The sequence below is a fragment of the Macaca fascicularis genome, chromosome 20, assembly GCF_037993035.2.
Source record: "Macaca fascicularis isolate 582-1 chromosome 20, T2T-MFA8v1.1".
In the NCBI taxonomy this organism is placed as follows: domain Eukaryota; kingdom Metazoa; phylum Chordata; class Mammalia; order Primates; family Cercopithecidae; genus Macaca; species Macaca fascicularis.
Window position 1 is genome coordinate 41,707,728 of NC_088394.1, and position 16,281 is coordinate 41,724,008.

Sequence of the window (16,281 nt, forward strand, 5' to 3'; positions counted from 1 at the left end):
ACCACAGGCCTCAATATACTATTAATTATCCCTTCTCAGATTCTACAAAAGGACTGTTTGCAACCTACTGAATCAAAATAAAAGTTTAAGTCTGGGAGATGAATCCACACATCACAAAGCAGTTTCACAGATAGCTTCTCTCTGGTTTTTGTCTGGGGATATTAATTTTTTCACCATAGGCCTCAATGAGCTCCCAAATGTCGTTTCACAGACTCTACAAAAGCAGGGTTTCCAAACTGCTGGATCAAAAGAAAATTTCAACTCTGACATAAATCCACACATCACAAAGTAAATCACAGATAGCTTCCTTCTAGTTTTTATCTTGGGATATTCACATTTTCACCAGAGGCCTAAATGTGTTCCCAAATGTCCTTTCACAGATTCTACAAAAACAATGACAGTGTTTACAACCTGCTGTATCAAAAGAAAGTTGTAACTCTGTGAGATGAATCAACATCTCAGAGCAGTTTCATGTGCAACTTCTTTCTAGTTTTTTTTCTGGGGATAATCTCTTTTTCATGACAGGTCTCAATGCACTCCCAAATGTTCCTTCACAGATTCTGTAAAAAATAGTGTCTCCAAACTGCTGAAATGAAAGAAAAGTATAACACTGTTAGATGAATCCACACATCACAAAGCAGTTTCAAATAATTTCTATTTAGCTTTTATCTGGGGATGTTCGTTTTGCCACCATTGGCCTCAATGTGCTACCAAATGTCCCTTCATAGATTCTGCAAAAAAAAATTTTTGCAAACTGCCAAATCAAAAAAAAAAAAAAGGTTTAACTGTTTGAGAAGAATCAACACACCACAAAGTGGTTATACAGATACCTGCTTTCTGGTTTTAATCTGGGTGTATTTCCTTTCTCATTATAGGCCTCAATGTGTTCCAAAAATTTCCCATTGTAGATTCTACAAGAACAGTGTTTCCAAACTGCTGAATCAAAAGAAAGGTTTAACTCTGTGAGATGAACCTACACATCACAGAGCAGTTTCACAAACAATTTCTTTCTAGTTTTCATCTGGGGATAATTGCTTTTTCACCTTTGACCTCAAAGCACCCCCAAATATTCCTTCACAGATTCTACAAAAACAGTGTTTCAAACTGCTGTATAAAAAGAAATGTTTAACTCTGTGAGATGAATCCACACATCACAAAGCAATTTCACAGATAGCTTCTTTCTAGTTTTTATCTGGGGATATTTTGTTTGCCAGCATAGGCATCAATGCGAGCCAAAATGTCCCTTCGCATATTCTACAAAAGGACTGTTTTCAACCTGCTGATTCAAAAGAAAGTTTTTACTCTGTGAAAAGAATCCAGACATCACAAAGCAGTTTCACAAATAACTACTTTCTAGTTTTTATATGGGAATATTTACTTTTTCACCATAGACATCAATGAGCTCCAAAATATCAGTTTGCTGATGATACAAAAACAGTCTTTCAAGACTGTTAAGTCAAAAGAAAGGCTTAACTCTGTGAGATGAATCCACACATCCCAAAGCACTTTCACAGATAACTTCTTTCTAGTTTTTATCTGGGGACATTTTCTTTTTCACTGCAAGCCTAAAATGTTCCCCCAAATGTTTCTTCACAGATTCTACAAAATCGTTGTTTCCAACCTGATGAATCAAAAGAAAGTTGCAACTCTGTGAGATGACTCCACACATGACAAAGTAGTTTCACTGAGAACTTCTTTCTAGTTTTTATCTGCAGATATTCGGTTTGTCACCATAGGCATCAATGCACTACAAAATGTCCCTTTACAGATCAAACAAAATGGCATTTGCAGTCCCTTGAATCAAAAGAAAATGTTACCTCTGTGAGATGAATCCACACATCAAAAAGCAGTTTCACAAGTAACTTTTCTCTCATTTTTATCTGGGAATATTCGCTTTTTCACTATTGGCCTCAATGAGTTCCCAAGTGTCCTTTTGCAGACTCTAAAAAACAGAGTCTCCAAAATGCTGAATCAAAAGAAAGGTTCACTTCAACTCTGTGAGATGAATCCACAAATCACAAAGCAGTTTCACAGCCAGCTTCCCTCCAGTTTTTTTCTTAGGATATTCACATTTTCACCATAGGCCTCAATGTGCCCCCCAATGTCCCTTCACTGATTCTACAAAAAACAGTGTTTCCAAACTGATGAATAAAAGAAAGTTCTAACTGAAAGATGAATATACACATCACAAATCAGTTTCACAGACAAGTTATTTCTAGTTTTTATCTAGGGGTGTTCACTTTTTCACCATACTCCTCAATGAGCTCCCAAATGTCCCTTCACAGATTCTACAAAAACAGTGTTTCTATGGTTAAGAGACTTTCTGGTGTGCCAGTTGAGATGGTCTCCCCTGTTTGAGACACCCATGGGAAGCCATTGGCGGCCTCTGAGGGGAAAAGTCTCCTTATTGCCATCATGTCTTTATGCTCCAAGAGCATAACAACTCAGCAGCATTCCACCGGTTGCTCAGGAAGATAACACTCCCCTGAAGCAGTGGAGTATAATCAAATATCTTGGCTCCTCCAGAAACTCACTCCAACTCATTTCATTCCCCATAAGTTAAAGATCTTACATACTATAGACACACGCCTTTGTTCAAGGAAATTCACAGAAACCACCACTGCTATACATCTTATTGAATGACTCATGAGTTCTCTTTCTCTTTCCTCATACCTTCCTCCCCCTCCCATCTCCCCTAACAACAAAGAGCTCATACACCAATAAACTGGGTGGAACCCAAGAGTTCTGTGCTGTGAGCAAGCCATCTATGCTCTGGTCCCCTGGACAAGTTTTTAAAATACTTATTCTCTCTCTTTCTAACTCCTGTCTCTGACAGACTTGGGGTATTCCCTAGGTGGCGTGGGGCTATTTTCTCCAATATCTGGCACAAAACGTGGTTCTCCCCATAATCTCTACAAATAATCTGGTGAAGAAACACCAAAACATGGAAAATGGAAGATCACTGACAAAGGACTGCAGAGTTCATTTTCACTTCATGCTCTACAGGTAAGTAGGGGGCTAGGAGAATCCCAGGGTAACCTCGGAAATATATGGGTCAGGGTGAAAGTAATATTGCTAATTACTTATGCCTAGTGTGGCAGTTATTGCACCTTGGGGCAGGGGGGATAATTTTGAACACCCAAAATCTCGCATCTTTGTTCCATCTTGTAGAAAAGTATTCTCCTTGGTTCCCAGAATATGGGACCATGTATATAAAAGGTTAGGACAAGGTCAGATCAGACTTAAAATGAGCACAACAAGAGGGTCACAATATTCACTTCACTTGGTCTGTGTGTGCGGCAATTCAAACAGCACTGGAGCCCTTCCTCACTGGAGAGGAGGAGGAGGAGTTTCAGGATGATGTAGGAAAGTTTAATAATCAGCTGTCTGATTGTTAGCAAAGTGAACCATCACAGCCTAGTTTTAAAAAGGGGGAGAAACGGGAAGCTATATATGCTAACCTCCAAAAACTTTTGAAAGAAACAGTGTCATCTACTCCAGAAACAGTACCACCCACTGTGCCAGAATGGCCACCCCCACCTCAGCCTTATGAATTTTTGGAATGGGAGACTGAGACGCGTCTTCCCACTCCCATTGTTGCATGCCCCATCATTAACTATGGCGAAGGGAAGCCTCAGGCTCACCCAACAGCCAATTGCAGTGAGAGAATGATCCAGGCTTTTCCCCCTGTTAATTATGGTAGAGGCATGCTGTGAGCCAACCAAAATACAAATTATGGTGCAGGAACAATCCACGGATCCATTTGCCAGGCCCAAGAAATGGAGGATTTGGATGCTTGGCCATTTCTGGTAATTATTTCACCAACTGAGGAGCCCAGAGAACGTGCTCAAGCATGTTGGGAGCCATTTTCTTTTAAAATGTTAAAAGATTTAAAGCAAGCAATTAGACAATATGGGCCAAGTTCTCCTTATGTTCATTCCTTGTTACAATCTGTGGCTTATAACCAGTGCTTACTATTTATGGATTTGGAGTCATTAGCCCAATCCACCATCTTCCTCTCTACTTCTTCAATTTAAAACCTGGTGGATGGATGAAGCAACAAATCAGGCACACAGAAATTCTCAAGCCCTACCTCCCATTAAGATCACATCTGGTCAATTGCTTGAAATTGGACAGGCATGGGGTACTCTAAATCAACAGATGGTAATGGGGGATGAGGTTGTTGATCAATTCAGAACAATATGCATAAGCCTGAAAAAAAGATTCATGACCCTGGTACTACTTACCCTTCTTTTAACTCAGTTTGACAGTGTCCAAGTAAGCCCTATACAGATTTTTTGACCGTTTGCAAGATGCATCTCAAAAGTCTATTTCAGATTCTCCTGCCAGGAAAGTGATTGTTCAGCTATTTGCTTATGAAAATGCTAACACAGAATGTCAGGCAGCAATTAGACCTATTAAGGAAAAGACAGATCTAAATGAGGAAAAAACTTTAAGTGAATACATTAAAGCCTGCAATGGTATTGTGGGGGCACTTATATAAAGCCAGCCTCCTTGCTCAGGCAATGGCTGAACTAAGGGTAACAAAAAACACGAGTGTTCCCTGGATCTTGCTATAATTTTGGACAGATAGGCATACAAAAAGAGAGTGTACAAAGAGCCAAAAAAGGCAAAGGTCAGGAGGGAAAACAGGGAACCAAGTACCTGTCCCAAATGTATCCAAAAAAAAGAAACGTTTATCTCTGTGAAATGAACACATACATCCAAAACCACTTTTAGAAATAGCTTCTTTCTTGTATTTATCTGGGGATATTCGGTTTTTCACCATTGGCCTCCATGCCCTCCCAAATGTCCCTTCTCAGATTCTACAAAAGGACTCCCCACAAATGGTTGAATCAAAGAAATGGTTTATCTCTGTGAGTAGAATCCACACACCACAAAGCAGTTTCACAAATAAGTTCTTTCCAGTTTATATCTGGAGGTATTTGTTTTTTCAGCATAGGCCTTAATGGGCTCCCAATTTTTTTTTCACAGATTCTAAAAAACAGTGTTTCAAAACTGCTGAATCAAAACAAAAAATTACATTTAACTCTGTGAGATGAATCCACACATCACAAAGAAGTTTCACAGATTTCTTTCTAGTTTTCATATGGGGTTTTCTGTAAGTCACCATAGGCTTCAGTGCACTTCCACATGTCCCTTCACAGATTTTACAAAAGACCAGTTTTCCACCTGCTGAATCAAAAGAAAGGCTTAAGTCTGTGAGATGAATCAACAGATCAAAAGGCACTTTCAAAGATAGCTTCTTTCCAGTTTTTATCTGGGAATATTTGGTTATTTTGCCATAGGCCTCAATGGGCTCCCAAATGTCCTTTCACACATTCTTTAAAAAGACTGTTTCTAACCCTCTAAATTTAAAGAAAGGTTTATTTCTGTGAGATGAATACTCACATCGCTTAGTACTTTCACAGAAAGTTTCTTTCTAGCTTTTAGCAAGAGATACTCGGTTTTTCCCCATAGGCCTCAATAGACTCCTAAATATACCTTTTTTTGGGAGGTATATACTGCAAAAAATATACTCTTTTTGCAGATTCAACAAAAAGTGTGTTTCCAACCAGCTGAATTAAAAGAAAGATTTAACTCTGTGAGACAAATCCACACATCACAAATCAGTTTCATAGATAGCTTTTTTCCCTAGTTTTAATATGGGAATATTCTGTTTTACACCATAGGCCTCAAAGGGCTCGCAAATGTCCATTCTCAGATTCTCCAAAATAAGTGTTTCCAAACTGATGAATCAAAAGAACAATTTACCCCTGTGGGATGAGTCCAAACATCACAAAGCAGTTTCAGAGGTAGATTCTTTCTGTTTTTTATTTGGGGATATTCAATTTTTCCCCATAAGTCTCAATGGAATCCGAAATGTCCCTTTGCAGATTGTCCAAAAAGAGGGTTTCCAACCTATTGAATCAAAAGGATCATTTGTCTCTGTGACATGAATTCACACATCACAATGCAGTTTCACAGATTGCTTCTTTCTAGTTTTTATCTGGTCATATTTGAAGTTTCCCTATAGGCCTCAATGGGCTCCAAAATGTTTTTTCACAGGTTCTCTAAGAAGAATGTTTACAACCTGCTGCATCAAAAGAAAGGTTTAACTCTGTGAGATGAATCCACAGATCACAAAGCAGTTTCACAGTTGGATTCTTTCTAGATTTTATTTGGGGGTATTCAGTTTCTCCAGTAGGCCTCAGTCAATAAACTCTGAAGTGTCCCTTTGCAGATACTCCAACAAAAGTGTTTTCAACATGTTGAATCAAAAGAAAGGTTTAAATCTCTGAGATTAACCAACATCAAAAAGCAGTTTCACAGACAGATTCTTTCTCGTTTCTATCTGGGGATATTCGATTTTTCTCCATAGGCCCCAATAGGCTCCAAAATGTCCCTTCACAGATTGTATGAAAAGAGTGTTTCCAACCTGCTGAATCAAATGAATTGTTTAACTCTGCAGATGAATCCACACATCACAAAGCAGTTTCACAGATAGCTTCTTTCTAATTTTTATCATGGCATATTAATTTTTTTTCCACAGGCCTCAATAGGCTCTCAAATATGACTTTCCAGATTCTCCAAAAGGAGTGCTTCCAATGTGCTGAATCAAACAGCTTTAACTCTGTGAGATGAATCCACACAATAAAAACCAGTTCCAAAGATAGCCTCCTTCTTATTTTTATCATGGCATATTCATTTTTTTTCCCCATGGGCCTCAATAGGCTCTCAAATGTGACTTCGTAGATTCTCCAAAAACAGTGTTTCCAATGTACTGAATCAAAGTAGTTTTAACTCTGTGAGATGAATTGACACAATAAAAACCAGTTGCAAAGATAATTTCTTTCTAGTTTTTGTCTGGAATTATATGGTTTTTCATCATAGACCTCAAAGAGCTCCCAAACGTTCCTTCACAGATTATCCAAAAATAGTGCTTCAAACCTGGTGAATCAAAAGAAAAGTTTAATTCTGTGAGATGAATCTACACATTACAAAGCAGTTTTACAGACTCCTTTTTTCTACTTTTTATTTAGGAATATTCAGTTTTTTCCCTCAGGCCTCAAAGAACTCTAAAATATCCTTTCACAGATTCTCCAAAAAGTGTGTTTTCAAACTGCTATCAAAAGAACATTTAACTCTGTGTGATGAAACCACACGTCACAAAGCTGATTCACAGATAGCTTCTTTCTAGTTTTTTCTGGGGATATTCAGTTTTTCCACTTGGGCCTCAATGTGCTCCCAAATGTCCCTTAGCAGATTCCCTATAAAGATTGTTTCCAGCGTGATGAATCAAAAGAAAGGTTTAACTCTGTGAGATGAATCCACACATAACCAAGCAGTGTCACAGAAACTTCTTTCTAGTTTGTATCTGGGGATATTCAATTTTTCCCATAGGCCCCAATTGTCTCCCAAATGTGCTTTTGAAAATTCTCCAAAGAAAGTTTCCAATCTGTTTCATCAAAAGAACTGATTGACTTTGTGAGATTAATCCACACATCTCAAAGCAGTTTCACAGACAGCTTCTTTGTATTTTTTATCTGGGTATATACTGTTTTTTTCCACAGACCTTAATGGGCTCCCAAATGTTTCTTTGCAGATTCTCCAAAAAGAGAGTTTAAAACCTACTGAGTCAAAAGCAAATATTAAATCTGAGAGATGAATCCACACATAAAAAAGCACTTTCACAGTTAGCTTCTTTCTAGTTTTTATCTGGGGATATTCATTTCTTTTTTCCATAGGCCTCAATGGACTCCAAAATGTCCCTTCGCATATTCTACAAAAAGAGTGTTTCCAACTTACTGATTAAAAAGAAAGGGTTAACTCTGTGAGATGAATCCACACATCAGAAAGCAGTTGCACCGATGGCTTCTTTCTAGTTTTTATCTGGAGATACTCAGTTTTTCCCCATGGGCCTCAAAAGGCTCCTAAGTGTTCCTTCACAAATACTCTAAAATGAGTGTTTTTCCAACATGATGAATCAAAAGAAAAGTTTAATTCTGTGAGATGAATCCACACATCACAAAGTAGTTTCACAGACTCCTTTTTTCTAGTTTTTATTTAGGAGTATTCATTTTTTTCCCTAAGGCCTCAATGAGCTCTAAAACATCCCTTCACAGATTCTCCAAAAAGTTTGTCTTCACACTGCTATCAAAAGAATGTTTAACTCTGTGTGATGAAGCTAGACATCACAAAGTCGTTTGACAGATAGCTTCTTTCTAGATTTTATCTTGGGTCATTCAGTTTTCTATTAGGCCTCACTGTGCTCCCAAATATCCGTTAGCAGATTCTCTATAACGAGAGTTTCCAACATGCTGAATCAAAAGAAAGGTTTAACTCTGTGAGATGAATCCATACATAACCAAGGAGTATCACAGAAGGCTTCCTTCTAGTTTGTACCTGGGGATATTCAGTTTTCCCCATAGGTCTCAATTGGCTTCCAAATGTGCTTTTGAAAATTCTCCAAAGTAAGTTTCCAATCTGATTCATCAAAACAAATGTTTAACTCTGTGAGGTTAATCCACACATCTCAAAGCAGTTTCACAGAGAGCTTCTTTGTACTTTTTATCTGGGTATGTTCTGTTTTTTTTTTTTTCTCCATAGGCCTCAATGGGCTCCAAAAAGTTACTCTGCAGATTCTCCAAAAAGAGTGTGTATAACCTGCTGCATCAAAAGCAAAAATTAAATCTGTGATCTGAATCCACAAATTAAAAACCACTTTCACAGTTAGCTTCTTTATGCTTCTTTCTAGTTTTATCTGGGGATATTCCTTTGTTTTTGTTTGTTTTTTTTTCATAGGTCTCAGTGGACTCCAAAATGTCCCTTTGCATATTCTACAAAAAGCATGTTTCTAATCTACTGATTAAAAAGAAAGGTTTAACTCTGTGAGATGAATCCACACATCAGAAAGCAATTGAACAGATAGCCTTTTTCTAGTTTTTATCTGGAAATATTCAGTTTTTCCCCATAGGCTTCAAAGGGCTCCCAAGTTTCCTTTCACAAATACTCTAAAAGGAGTGTTTCTAACCTTTTGAATCTTTCTAGTTTTTATCTGGGGTATTCAGTTTTTACCCATAGGCTTCAATGGCCTCCCAAATGTCCCCCACAGATTCACAGAAAAGAGTGTTTTTAACCTGCTGAATCAAAAGAAAGGTTTATATCTGTTGGATGAATCCACACATCACAAAGGCATTTCACAGACACCTTCTTCCTAGTCTTTTTCTGGGGATATTCAGTTTTCCCTATAGGCCTTAATGGATTCCCAAATGTCCTTTCACATATCCTATAATAACAGTGTTTCCTACTTACTGAACAAAAGAAAAGATTAACTCTGTGGGCTGAGCCCACGTATCATAAAGCAGTCTCACAGACAGTTTTTTTCTAGTTTAAATCTGAGGATATACTGTTTTTCCACATAAATCGCAAAAGACTCATAAACATCTCTTCAAGGATTCGCCAAAGGGAGTGTTTCCAACCTGCTGAATCAAAATAAAGTCTGAAATCTCTGAGATGAATGCACACATCACAAAGTGGTTTCACAGATAGCTTCTTCTAGTTTTTATCTGCAGATATTAGGTTTTGACAAATAGGCCTCAATGGGCTCCAAAATATCCCTACGGAGATTCTCCAAAAAGAGTGTTTCCAACCTTCAGAATAAAAAGAAAGTTTTAACTCTTTGAGATCAATCCACACATCGTAAAGCAGTTCACTAATAGCTTCTTTCTAATTTTTATCTGTGGATATTGAGGTTTTTCCTCACAGGCCTCAATAAGTTCCCAAATGTCTCTTCGTAGATTCTACAAAGAGTGTTTTCAATCTGCTGTATCAAAAGAAAGGTTTAACTCTGTGAGATGAATCCACACATCACAAAGCAACTTCACAGATAGGTTCTTTCTAGTTTTTATCTGTGGAAATTTTGTTTTTTCCATAGGCCTCAATAGGCTCCAAAATATTCCTTCACAGATTCTAGAAAAGGAAAGTTTCCAACCTACTGATTGAAAAGATAGGTTTAACTTGTGAGATGAATCTACCTATCACAAACCAGTTGCAGAAATAACTTCCCTATTGTTTTTATTCTGCGATATTCTCTTTTACCCCTTAGACCTCAATGGTCTCCCAAATGTCCTTTTTCAGATTTCACAAACCCTGATCAATCAAGAGACAGATTTAACCCTGTGAGATGAATCCAAACCTCACACAGCAGCTTCTCGTATAACTTCTTTTTAGTTTTTGCCTGGATATATTCAGTTTTTCACCATAGGCCTCACAGAGCTCCCAAATTCCCCCTCACAGAATCTCCAGAAAAGTGTGTCCAACCTTCTGAATCAAAAGAATGGTTTAACTCTGTGAGTTGAATCCACGTGTCAAAAACCAGTTTTATGTATAGTTTCCTTTTAGTTTTATCTGTGCATATTGGGTTTTTTTCATAGGCCTCAATGGGCAACCAAATGTCTTTTTGCACATTGTATGGAAGGTGAATCTGCACCTCAAAAATCAGTTTCAGACATAGATTCTTTTAGTTTTTATCTGAGGTTCTTCAGTTTTCCCCATAGGCCTCAATGGGCTCCTAAATATCACTTCACAGATACTCCAAAAAGAGTGTTTCCAAACCACAGAATCAAAAGAAAGGTTTACCTCTATAAGGTGAATCCACAAATGACAAAGCAATTTCACAGATAGTTTCTTTCTAGTTTTCAGCTGTGGATATTCAGTTTTTCCCCTTAGGCATCAATGTGCTCCCAAATGTCTTTTTGAAGATTCTACAAAAAGAGTGTTTCCAACTTGCTGGATCAAAACAAAGGTTTAACTCTCTGAGATAAATCCACACATCACAAAGCAGTTTCACAGATAGCTGGTTTCTTCTTTTTATCTGGAGATATTCAGTTTTCCCATTAGACCACAATGGGCTCCCAATTATCTCTTCGCAGATTCTCCATAAGGAGCGGTTCCAACCTGTTGAGTCAAAGGAAATATTTAACTCTGTGAGATGAATCCACATGTCACAAAGCAGTTTCAAAGATACCTCTTTATAGTTTTTATGTATTTTCCCATATGCCTCAATGGGCTCCCAAATATCCCTTCACATATTTTTTAAAAAGAGTGCTTCCATCCTGCTGAAACAAAAGAAAAGTTTAACTCTGTGAGATGAATTCACACATCACCAAGTAGTTTCACAGATAGCTTCTTTCCAGTTTTTATTTAGGGATATTAAGCTTTCCTTCATGAGTTTCAATGGGCTCTTAAAGTTTCTTCAAAGACTATTCAACAAGAGTGACTCCAATCTGCAAAATCAAAAGAAAGGTAAAACTCTGTGAGGTGAATTCACACATCACAAAGCAGTTTCACAGATATCTTCTTTCTAGTTTCTGTCTGGGGATATTCTGTTTTTCCCCATAGGATTCAATGGTCTCTCAAATGTCTCTTCACAAATTCTACAAAAAGAGTGTTTCCTAAACCTGCTGAATGAAAAGAAAGTTTTAACTCTGTGACATGAATCCACATATCATATAGCAGTTTCACAGATAGTTTCTTTCTAATTTCTATATGGGTATATTCTGTTTTTCTCCATAGGCCTGAATGGGTTCATAAACATCCCTTTGCAGATTCTACAAGAAGAGTTTTCCAACCTGCTGAATCAAATGAAAGGTATAACTCTGTTAGATGAATCCACAGTTCATGAAGCAGTTTCACAGATAGCTTCTATCCAGTTTTTAACTGGGGATATTTTTTTTCTCTTATGCCGTAATATGCTCCCAAATGTGCCTTCACAGATTCTCCAAACAGAGAGCTTCCAGGCTGCTGAATCAAAAGAAAGGTTTAACTCTGTGAGGGACACCAAACATCATAAAGCAGTTACACAGATAACTTCTTTATAGCTTTTAATCTGGGGATATTTGCTTTTTCTCCAAAGGTCTCAATGGCCTCCCAACGGTCTTTTCTCAGTTCCCCAAAAAGAGTGTTTCCAACCTGCTGAATCAAAAGAAAGGTTTAACTTTGTTTGATGAATCCACACATCACAAAACAGAGTCACAGACAGATTCTTTGCAGTTGTTTTGGGGGGATATTCTGTTTTGCCCCATACGCTATACTGGGCTCCCAAGTGACAATTCACAAATCCTATAATAAGAGTTTCTCCAACCTGCTGAATCAAAAGAAAGGTTTGACTGTGTGAGATGAATTCACACATAATAAAGCAGTTTCACAAATAGCTTCTTTCTACTTTAATTCTGGGGAATTCTGGTTTTCCTAATAGGACTCAGTGGGCTAAAAAATGTCTCTTTGCAAGTTCTCCCAAAAGAGGGTTCCCAACCTGATGAATCAAAAGAAACGTTTAATTCAGTGAGGTGAATTGATACATAAGAACATTCGTTTCACAGATGGCTTCTTTCTCATTTTTAACAGGGGATATTTGGTTTCTCCTCGTAGGCCTTAATGGGCTCCCAAGTGTCCCTTTGCAAATACTCCAAAAAGAGTATTTCCAACTTGGTGAATGAAAAGAAAGTTTTAACTCTGTGAGATAAATCCAGACATCACCAGGCAGTTTCACAAATAGCTTCTTTCTAAGTTTTATCTGGGGATATTCAGTTTTCACTCACAGGCTTCAAAGGGCTCCAAAATATCCCTTCGCAGATTCTCCAAAAACAGTGTTTCCAACGTGCTGAATCAAAAGAAAGGTTGAACTCTTTGAAATGAATTCAGACATCCCAAAGCAGTTTCATGGATAGCTTCTTTCTAGTTTTTATCTAAAATTATTTGGTTTTTCCTCATAAACCCCAATGGGCTCAGAAATGCCTTTTTGCAGATTCTCCAAAGAGTGTTTTCAACATGATGAATCAAAAGAGCAGGATGGAAAAACGTTTTTGGAGAATCTGTGATGGGAAATTTCACAGCCCATCATGGATTAACATTGTGAGATGAATCCACAAATCACAAAATCATTTTCACAGATACCTTCTTTCTCATTATCTGAAAATATTTGTTTTTTCTCTGTAGGCTTCAATGGACTCCCAATGTCCCTTTGCAGATTCTACAAAATGAGTGTTTACGATTTTCTGAATCAAAAGAACAGTTTCACTTTGTGAGATGAATCCACATATCACAAAGCTGTTTTTCAGATAGCTTCTTACTCATTTTATTCAAGGTATATTCAGTTTTGCACATAGGCCTCAATGGGCTCCAAAAGCACTGTTTTAAACTGGCTAATTAAAATAAAGCTTTAATTCTGTAAGATGAATCCCCATATCAGAAATCGGTTTCACAGATAGTTTCTAGTTTTTATCTGGGGATATTAGGTTTTTCTCCAAAGGGCCCCACTGGGCTCCAAGCTGTCCCTTTGCAGATTCTCCAAAAAGAGTGTGTCCAATCTGCTAAATCAAAAGAAAGGTTTAAACCTGTGAGATGAGTCCACACATCACAAATAAGTTTCACAGATAGCTTCTTTGTAGTTTTTATCTGGGGATATTAGGTTTTTCTCCATAGTCCACAATGGGCTGTGAAATTTCCCATCGCAGATTCTCCAAAACCAGTTTTTCCAACCTGCTCTATCAAAAGAAATGTTTAACTCTATTGGATGAATGCACACATCACAAAGCAGTTTCAATGATAGATTCCTTCCAGTTTTTTTGGGAAGGATATTTTGTTTTGCCTCATAGGCCTTAATGGGCTCTCAATTGTCCCTTGGCAGATCCTATAATAATAGCGTTTCCAATCTGCTGAATCAAAAGAAAGGTTTACTTCTGTGAGCTGAATCCACACATCACAAAGCAGTTTCACAGATAGCTTCTTTCCAGTTTTTTTCTAGGTATATTCAGTTTTTCCAAATAGGATTCAATGGGCTACAAAATGTCCCTTCACAGATTCTCCAAAAAGAGTGTTTCCAACCTGATGAATCAAAATAAATGTTAAACTCTGGGAGATGAATCAATACATCACAAAGCAGTTTCACATAAGGCTTTTTTTTCTGGTTTTTAATTGGGGATATTCAATTTTTCCACATAGGGTTCAAAGGGCTCCCAAATGTTCCTTTGTAGATTCTCCAAAAAGTGTTTCCAACCTGCTGATTCAAAAGAAAGGTTTATCTCTTTGAAATGAATTTACACATCCCAAAGCCATTTCACAGATAGCTTCTTTCTAGTGTTTATCTGGGGATATTCAGTTTTTCCTCATAAACCCCAATGGGCTGCAAAATATCTTTTCACAGTTTCTCCAAAGAGTGGTTCCAACATTCTGAACAAAAGGAAAGGTTAACACTGTGAGATGAATCCACAGATCACAAAGCAGTTTCACAGATAACATCTTTCTATTTGCTATTGGGGGATATTCTGTTTTTCCCCATAGGTTTCAATGGGTCCCCAATGTCCTTTCACAGTTTCTACAAAATAAGTGTTTCCAATTTTCTGAATCAAATGAAAGGTTTAACTTTGTGAGATGAATCCACACATCACACATCATGAAGTCATTTTGCAGATAGCTTCTTACTGTTTTTTTTCCAGGTATATTCGGTTTTTCTCATAGGCCTCATGGGCTCCAAAATGTCTTTTCATGGATACTGCAAAAAGACTGTTTGCAAGCTGATTAATCAAAATAAAACTTTAACTCAGTGAGACGAATCCACACATCACAAAGAAGGCTCACAGATAGCTTCTTTCTAGTTTTTACCTGGGCATATAGATTTTTCTCCATAGGCCTCAGTGATCTCCAAAATGTCCCATTGCAGATTCTCCAAAAAGAGCTTTTCCAATCTGCTGAATCAAAAGAAAGGTTTAACTCTGTGAGGAGAATCCAAACATGACAGAGCAGTTTCACAAATAGCTTCTTACTAGTTTTTATCTGGAGAGACTCAGTTTCCCCCCTATGCCTCCATGGGCTTCCAACTATTTCTTCACAGATTCTACAAAAAGAGTGTTTCCAACCTCCTAAATTAAAAAAAAAAGTTTTAACTCTATGAGTTGAATCCACACATCACAAAGCTGTTTCACAGATATGTTCTTTCTAGTTTTTATCCATGGATGTTCCTTTTCTTCCCTTAGGCCTTAATAGGCTATGTATAGTCCCTTGGTAGATTCCCCAGAAAGAGTGTTTCCAACATACTGATTCTAAAGAAATGTTTAACTCAGTGCAATGCATCCACACATCAAATACAAGTTTCACAGATAGCTTCTTTTTAGTTTTTTCTGGGGATGTTCAATATTTCCCCTGGGCACAAAAGGGCTCCCAAATATCTCCTCACAGATTCTCCAAAAAAGTGTTTCCAACCTGATGAATGAAAAGAAAGGTTTAACTGTGTGAGCTCAACCCACACAACTCAAAGCAGTTTCTATGATAGCTTTTTTTCTAGTTTTTATCTGGGGATATTTTGTTTCTCCTCTTAGGCCTCCATGTGCTCCCAAATGTCCCTTGGCAGATTCTACAAAAAGATTGTTTCTAACCTGCTAGGTCAAAAGAAAAGTTCAACTCTGTGAGATGAATCCACACATCACAAAGCAGTTTCATGGAAAGCTTCTTTCTAGTTTTTATCTGGAAATATTCGCTTTTTCCCCATATGCCTCAATGGACTCACAAATATCCCTTTGCAGATTCTTGAAAAAACGGTTTCCAGACTTTTGAATCAAAAGATTTATCTCTGTGAGATGAATCCACACATCACAGAAAAGTTTCACAGATAGCTTCCTGCTAGTTTTTATAATGCTATATTCTGTTTTCCCAGAGATCTCAAAGGGTTCCAAAATATCTCTTTGCAGATCCTACAAAGAGTTTTTCTAACCTGCTGAAGAAAAAGAAAGGTTTAACTCTGTGACCATAAATCCACACGTCAAAAAACAGTTTCACAGATAGCTTCTTTCCAGTTTTTATCTGTGAACATTTGGTTTTCCCCCACAGGCCTCAAAGGGCTCCAAAGTATTCATTTGCATATTCTCCAAAATGAGGGTTTAAAATCTGCTGAATCAAAAGAAGGCTTTAATTCTGTGAGATGAATCCACACATCATGAATCAGTTTCAGAAATAGCTTCTTTCTAATTTTTATCTTGGGATATTCAGTTTTTAACCATAGGCCTCAATGGACTCCCAAATGTAACTTCACAGATTCTCCAAATATATTGTTTCTAGCCTGCTGAATCAAAAGACAGGTTTAACTCTGTGAGATTAACTGACTTATTACAAAGCAGTTTCTCAGATACCTTCTTTCTGGTTTTTATCTGTGGATAGTCAGCTTTTCTTCTTAGAAGACAATGTGCTCCCTCATGTCTTTTTGTAGATTCTACAAAAAGAGCATTT